Source organism: Gossypium arboreum, chromosome 1, assembly GCF_025698485.1.
Source record: "Gossypium arboreum isolate Shixiya-1 chromosome 1, ASM2569848v2, whole genome shotgun sequence".
Taxonomy (NCBI): Eukaryota; Viridiplantae; Streptophyta; class Magnoliopsida; order Malvales; family Malvaceae; genus Gossypium; species Gossypium arboreum.
This window is the reverse complement of record NC_069070.1, coordinates 119,450,176-119,459,054: the sequence shown is the minus strand read 5'-3', so window position 1 is coordinate 119,459,054 and position 8,879 is coordinate 119,450,176. Positions and strand designations below refer to the sequence as shown.

The 8,879-nt window shown below is 29.2% G+C and overlaps 1 pseudogene; it reads right to left on the bottom strand.

Moving 5' to 3' along the window:
* Positions 1 to 464: 464 nt before the first annotated feature.
* Positions 465 to 2,619, bottom strand: LOC128280886 (rust resistance kinase Lr10-like; annotated as a pseudogene).
* Between the last annotated feature and the right edge of the window lie 6,260 nt (positions 2,620 to 8,879).

Genomic DNA, 8,879 nt, shown 5'->3' with positions numbered 1-8,879 from the left:
TTTGTAATTATGAACAATAACTTAACACATAGGTAGAAGTTTTTTTTACTTAATAATATTAATAGCAATTGGACACTATTAATTGTATATGAAAATAATGAAGCTTAAAAATTAAAATTTAAAGGTAATATTATTGTCAAATTTACTCAAAATTTATTTTTAACTATAGTTATCTATTTGGATATGTGACACACATCATAAGATACAAATATATATATATATATATATATATATATATATATATATATATAATGCAAAATAATATAAAGCTAAAAGGTGAGATAATGAACTGAAATATTTCTAACCTTATGCAATATTTGAACTTGTTATAATAACAGTATCCAATGATGTACTTGGCTCATCATTAGAGTTCTCACAGCTATGAACCTCCATTGCTGTTACAAGAGGAAGATGGAATGGTTTAGGAGGCATCTCAAGGAGTTCAACATTAGATTCAAGCATCTTCAAACTTTACTCATTGAAGGATCAGAAGGCAGTAATTGTATACACCAAAAAGTTGTTATTATCATCTTCTTCACCATTACTTTTTCATAGTAAAAAACATCTTCCAACTCCAAGTCCTCTCCTTGATCCAATTTGTCATAAATCCAAGATAGGAAAATATATTTGACTAGTGTGGTCAGCAAGTCCATTCACATTCTTTCTCCTTCCTACCATTTCTATTAGTAACATTCCTAAACTATAAACATCAGCTTTGTATGAGATGCCTCCAAGATTTTTGTAAACCAATTCAGGAGCAATATATCCTATCGTTCCTCGTGCCGCAGTGAGAGAGACAATACTATCATCTATTGAATACAATTTAGCAAGACCAAAATCTGAAACTTCTGGATTAAAATTCTCATCAAAAAGAATATTGTGTGGTTTGATATCAAAATGTAGAATTTGCATGTCACATCCTTTATGCAAGTAGTGAATTCCTTGAACTACCCCAAGCACAATATCAAACATTTTTTTCCAACCCAAAGTGTTCTTATTTTCTTCTGTAAATATGATTTTATCTAAAGATCCATTAGACATGAAGTCATATACCTGATTGATCATTTTATGAACACTAAACTAGACTACGATCACGATAAAGGTAAGCGCACCTATCGAACAGTAGTATAGCTAAGGAGAGTCCAGAGTATTGTATCCACAAGGACTAAAAGTACTAGTATTAACTCTTTTTCTATTATTTAGCCTAAAAATAAAAAAGAATTGTTTTAACCTAAAATTTAACTAACCTAATTAACTAATTAACACGAAAAAGACAAAACTTGGAAAATACTTTTAGAAAATCGATGGGGAAGACAATACCCAAGGAAGAATCCACCTAGATTTCACTTATTACTTCTGAATTTAGACGATTTATTCACTTGACTTATTTCGTAGAAATCCCTAATTTATGTTAATATCTCTGTCGAGACTAAAAACAACTGACTCTAGGTTGATTAATTGAAATCTCTTTCTAATTAAAACCCCTATCGTCGCATTAACTCGATCTATGGATTTCCCTATTAGATTTGACACTAATCCAGCAGATTTACGTCGTCCTATGTCTAGGATTGCATTCAACTCCGCTTAATTATGCTAGATCTACTCTTAAACAGGGACTTTTGCTCCACTGAATAAGCACATCAAACTTGGATTAATATCCTGAAATATTAAAACAAGAATCAATAACACATAATTAAGAATAAGAACTAGTATTTATCATATAAATCAGATAGAAATAAGATTCGTCTTAGGTTTCATTTCCCTTAGGTATTTAAGGAGTTTAGTTCATAATAATGGGGAAAAAATCTCAAAATTTGGAAAACAACAAAACATAAAGAAACTCAAAAACTTCGGTAGAAATTGAATAGAGATCTTTAGTCTTGATGTAATCCTCTTTCTGAGCGGATTCCAATGGCTTCCTTCGAGTATTTTCTGTGTTTTGCTCTGCATGTCTCTCTGATTCTCTTCTAGGGTGTTTATATAGACTTTTGAATGCCCACAATAGCCCAAAATTAGCCTTTTCTGAGTAGAACTAGACTTGGGCTCGACAGAGACACGGTCGTGTGTCACGCCCGTGTAAAGGTGCTCAAGCCGTGTGTACTACTGAGTTGATTTTTAGTCGACACCGCCATGTCACATAAGTGTGTGGCCTTCCCGTGTGAGTCACACGGGCTTGTGGATCAACTGTGTGGAAGTGCTTAGGCCATGTGAAACACTATTTTAAGCCCATTTGGTTTGTTTTTGGTCTGTTTCTTGCTCTTTTCGCCTTCCTATGCTCACCTAAGTATAAAACATGAATTTAAAGGATTAGGAGCCTCGAATTCAATGAAATCAAGGAAAAATCATCCATAAATATGTCAAGCATGGGGTAAAAATATGTATATATTACGGTTTATCAATACCAGAGCTTGCTTTGATCCATCCACGCAAAATCCAATAAGTTTTGCCATATTAGCATGATGAATTCTCCCAATAGAAGCAACTTCATTTATGAAATCTTGCATTACCCTTTGATTCGCCCAACAATTTTATTGCCGTATGATGCTCACTACGAAGTTTTCCTTTAAATACTAAACCGTAACCCCCTTCACCTACTTTAACTTTAAAATTTTTAGTCATCTTTCTAATTTTTTTTAAAAGAATACCTTTATTGGACCAGATTATTTTGCTTTGAAGGAACTCTTTGATTGTATCATCCGTAGATAAATGTCTTCTTCTCCATTTTTTCGTAACAAGAGCAAGCGAACAAATTATCCTAGAAACGACCACAAAAAGTTAACTCCACCTTTAAAGGAATACAATGCAACACGTCAATACTTGTGAAATTAATCAAATAATATATAAGTTATGTCGAAACCATTTTTTAAAAAAAGGGTCAACTTTTATTTTGAATATGAAAACGAAAAACGGGAGTCGCCACCAATCCTTTTTATTTAGGTGTGATCGGATCATCTGGTAATTCAGTCGCTTTAACAAAAATTTAAATTTATTAAAAAAATAATTTTTTGGTCAACAAAATCCAAAAAACGGGTTCGGGAGTCAGTTACACACGAGGAAGGGTTAGCACCCTCGATACGCCCAAAATTGGTACCTAGTTGATTAATTAATGTCTTGGTGTCAAAAATTTGAGAACTTTGAAGATTTTAAAAGTACGATCCTTTGTTAAAATATTATTTAATTAAAATTTTTTGAGAAAATGACGTATTTCACGTTAATCGAGGAAAAGAATTATGTCTCGTAAGTTAAGACACAATATCTTGAATCCCCGAAACGAGGATAAACACCGAAAATTATTTATTTTGGAAGATATTTGATTATCTCGGTTTTAGAAAGAGATCATATCCCATAAGTTAGAACATGAACTTTTTTTAATTCCCGAGATTATTTTAAAAAAAACTTATGTTTTAAAAAGGGACTCGCGTATTCGGATTTATTGAGAAAATCGAACCCCGTAAGTTAGAGAACGACTTTTCAAATCTCGAAACACTGAGTATCGGTTATAATAATTTTTTAAACATAATTTTGTGTATCGAGTGAAGGTTAATGTGATATAATTTTGTAGTAAAATGGAAAATGAATCACGGTGTTAGTATTTGCAAAATAATATAAACGCAGTGACGATAACGGAAGGGGCAGGAACAAATGGCATAAATAGACGGATTACAAATAAAATAAAATTAAAAAACTAAAATTACGGTAAATAGATACGTGAATGAATGGTGCATAAATCGATTAGATAATAAGATTGATAATAAAATAAAAATAAATAAAAAAGAAGAAATAAATAAGTGAATAACAACGATATCATTAATAAAATAGCAAATAATTCAAAGTTCAAAATCATAAAATGATATAGGTAAATTAATAATGCAGTATATAATAAAATATATTTCAAAGTTTAAGTAAATAAAATAGAAACATAATGATAATACCATAAATAAAAAATAGTAAATAATAATATATTAATAAGAATTATAATAATATATATTAATAATAACAAATAATAAAAAATAACAATGGGTTAATAAAATAATAGTAATAATAGAAGTAAAAACAATAATAATAATAAATATAATAATAGTGATAGTGATAATAGTACAAAATATAATAATAACAAATAAATAAGTATAGAAAGGAAATGTAATAATAATAATAATAATAATAATAATAATAATAATAATAAAAGAAGTAATAAAATAAAAATAACAATAATAGTAAAAATATAATAAATAATAGTAAAAGAAAATAATAAAATTAACTAATTTAATAATAAAGTAGCTAAACCGATGTATGCATGTAAGTAGATTCAAAAGAAAAAGAAAATAAATAAAAAATAAAGAAAAAGGAAAAAATAAATAACAGAAAGAAAAAGAAAAAAATAAATAACAGTAACCTTTGCCCTTTTATAACTTGGTTTTTTTTTCTCCAAATCTGTTTTGTGGATTTGCTATTTGTGTTTTTAAATCTCTTTTGTTTTTGTATTTGATGTCTCTCCCCCAAAAAATACAAAGATTAAAAGGCTTTATATAGCCATTTACAAAGTATTTTTGTTTATCTACTTGTCATTTCTTCTTTAATTCTTGCAAGTGCAAGTGGCGAGGGCGATGGTGACGCGATAGTGGCGTTGGAGGCAGAGGTCAGAAGACCTAGGTGCGGCGCACACAGGGTTTGCTGTTTTTTTTTGTTTCTGCTGATTAATGTGGGCTGGGGTAGGTTGGGTTATAATTGGGCTACCTGATTTGGGTTTAATTGGGTTGATAAGTTTTGAGTTAAGTTTAGTTTAGGCTTTGGGTTTTGTAATTGGGTTGTGTTTGTATTGGGTATTGGGGTAGTTGGGTCTGAATTGTAATTTAGGTTTGATTTGATTTAGGTTTTAGTGGGCCCGGGCAGAATTGGCCCACAACAAGTTACATTCTCAAAAAAGTATATAATGTGATAGTTTTATGCTCTTCTATAATTAACTACTACTTGAAAGAGGGGCATATTTCACTACTTTATGGAATTAATTTAGAAATAAAAGTTAGTTTATTAGATAGCATCATTGGTGCCTTGCGTTTACTCTTCTATACCAAATGAAAAACTTTGAAAGGCCATTGAGAACCCAAGAAAAATAATTCCAAATTATGTGTTATGTTTATATAGTAGCAGGTGCACCTCAACAAATTCAAATTTATAACTTCACACACAAAGGAGTAAATCATGCAAATTGGATACCAATTATTGAAACCTCACCATGGTCCATCAAGGATACTCAACTTTTATATGCATGTCAAATATACTTGAAGAAAGACAAAATACAAATATAATAACCTTCAAACTCCATAAATGAAACACAAGTCTAGAATCACCAAAAGATGCAAGACAACCAAAAAAATGAATTGATCGAGATTCAAGAGCTAACTTTGTTGGATGTTTTAGCAAACTAACTTATGACCTGTGAAAGTTCTAAACAAGATCATTATGAACACAAACTTAACCAAAACTCCAACATCTTTCTTTACTTGACAGAAATATTCTTAAATATAATAGAAGAAGATTGTTTTCTGCATTCGAACTCCTTAAAGAATGCTATAGATTTCTTAGTTTTGCAGTGACATTACACATAAACTTGTATAGCATGATAGGCTCCTGTTCTTTTTTTTTCTCCCAGAATATAGCTAATATTTTTTCTCAACTAGTGCTAGAATTTGTATCTGTGCAAATGTAAATCTGCAAATCTAAAATTAAATATGCCTGTTATTTCCAAACAGAGAATATACGCTCCTGTAAAAAAAACCACGAATAAAAACGAAATATAATTATTTCAAGAGAGCAACGAAATAGCACTATCAAAGCACTTCTAATGAATTTTGGGAAGCATACTTCTTGGTCGATACAATGAATCGTAGCCATGGAAAAGGAATTGCTCAAATCAAAGCTGTCCATATAGGTTCTGAAGGCAATTTCCAACCCTGACAATCTGAATTATATATTCAACAAATCAAAGTAAAATTAATAAAGGGGTGTAAAGGAAAATTCCAAATTTGTGTAAAGAAAATCAATGGAAGGTAATTTAAAACATTATATTCTGTTTTGTGGTATATGCTAAAAAAATTACAACAATTCTTTACATTTTTTTTTTGGTAAAAAGTATGCAATGTCTATTACAGTATAAGAGTTTTAGGTAACGAAAGTTAATTTATATAATGAAAGGTGAGACAAAATTTATTTAAATTAATTACTATAAAATACAAATTATAGCATTAAAAGATTTTTATTATGCTATAAAAGTATTTTGCGAAAAATTTAACTCATCCACAATGGTGGAATTTTTGCGTACTACCAACTAAATTGAGAATTCATGATATCTCTTCTTAAGATATATCAAAAATAAAAATAATATAATTAAAAAGACACACATTATATGTTAATAAGGTTAACAGAATCTAGAAACATCATGGTTGTAAAAACATAATAAAATTTAATTGCCAAAAATGTGAATACAATAAAAGGAGAAAAAACACAGCAGAGGCAGCTGCACATTGATCTGTCCATGCCTCAGTTCGCCTATTTCTTATTAATACAATCGAGATTGGATATGAGTTTTTTTCATTTTAGCCCACGTTGAATTCAATTTAAAGGAAAATATTTTTAAATTTAAATTTTGTGTATAATTAATAAAATATATTTAATTTTATTAATATATATAGTGAAACGGACCATTAAATTTTTATTAATAAAAATATGCAATTTTGAACCATTGAAAAGAAAAATAAAAAAACAAAAGTTCTTGTAATTACTGTTAAATGAAAATGAAAAAGGCTTTTGAATATTATCTTGATTGGTATGGTATTACTGTTAATGCAAGAGGATATCTTGATTGGTATGGTATTACTGTTAATGCAAGAGGATATGGGTTTAAGTGCGCTGAAGCACATTACACTCATATTTATGGATTGGAGAAGGACTATCGATAATTTTAAGTATTATATCAATTAAAATAAATATTATCAGACAAAAACATGATGTTTAATTTTAAGTTTTCATAAATTTTAGGCACAAAAACATGATACTTAATTAGTATGATAAAATTTAATAGCAAAAAAAGGTAACATAAGAAAAATATGTGGAACTAAGAGAGAGGGAGTTGCAATCATCCATATCCAAACTCGCATCGACCACTCGTATTGTAGAATTTTCGTAAAAAAATTGTTGGACAGAGAATTTCCCTTCTCTCCCAACTAAAATGGTGCGTTGTTGTTGTCACACTCAAATTCCAGGTCATGCCAACCACACTGGGGAGGTTGTTTTTTTAATCGGAATGGAAAACTGATATTCAAATTCCCACAGAAAGTAGAGCCACAATCTTGATTAATAAGATGCCTAGCAAAGCAAGCACAGGGAATAGAATTACAAATGAATGAAAAGCGGCCATTAGGTGACCAAACAATGGTAGTTTTGCTTTTAATTTGGCATGCTAAAATTTTTAGTAGGATTGAAGAACAACAATGGGGGCAAGGAAATATATAAGAACAACAATGGGATCAAACAAGCAAAAGCTCGTTTTTTCTTATTCAAAAATAATAAAATATTTAAAATATTTTAATTAATATTTTATATATTTTATAATTAAATTTAAATTTAAAAATATTTCTTTTACTATTTAAATTAAATTTGAACTGAATTGATCTAAATACAAAAATATTTATCCAAGTCTAACTCAAATCAGGTTGAATCGGGTCACATTAGCAGAGTTTGTTGAAAATGAAGGTGTGTAAAGTTGAATGATTAGATAGGGATTTGGACTTCATTTATGAAAATGAAATTGAAGGTAGGTTTAATTTTTAACTAATAGAAGATGTGATTGAAGCCTATTCTTTTAGGAATTTTGGGCTCTTTGATTTCTATTCCCGCTTCATCACCCATTCATTTATTTTAATTCTTGGCAGCGTGCGGCCCACTAAATTTATTTTAATTCTATAAACCCGTATTGTATTGTTATTTAGGGATAATATAATTTTTGACCCCTAATCTTGATAGTTAGGTGCACTTCAGTACATATTTGTTTTGGTCTATTTTGTCACTTGAATTTGATAATTAGGTATATTTTAATTTCTGAACTTGAAAAATACGAGAGTTTTATGATTCGACTCTTTGAGATTATGCTACATCATCACTTGAAAATTAAAAAAATATTTATATAAATTTTTAGAGGATGACGTGTTACAATCTCTAAGTGCCACGTCCATTATTTTAATAATCGGATTGGTGGTTGAATCAATCAAGACCACTAATTCTCGATTCAACCAATTTGATCAGTTCAACTGTCGGACCAATAATAATTAAATAAATCATTAAAAATTCATAAAAATCTAAAAAAATAAAATAAAATATTGTTAAATTGATTAATCATGGTCAACAGTAGGGGGTTTTCTCAATTTTCGATTTTTACCAATTTCAAGCAATTTCTTATTAAATTGATTCAACTTTTGTGTTCAAATCATTATACCGACCGATTCTCAATCCAATCGGTTTGATCAATATCCCATGTGAGATATTTAAATAAAAAAAATTTATCCTCTTTCAAATCACTTGCAAAAAAACTCTAAAAATTCGAGATAAAACACAAAAAATTTAAGATCCAAAAAAAAAATAAATGCATTAAAAATGTTATTTGTACGAGTAGTAATGTAGCCAATTAGTCTTGATAGGTTCTAAATCAATTAGTTTAATTCAGTGTAAAGCGTAAATTATAGTATATTTTATTTGCTCGACTAATAAAATTTATTTAAAAAGAACCAAATGAAAACCACTATACAACTTTACAAAGTCGATAACACATCCAACACTCAAAAGCACAAAGAAACTAGAAAAGTCAACAATAAAACAATAATCTCAAC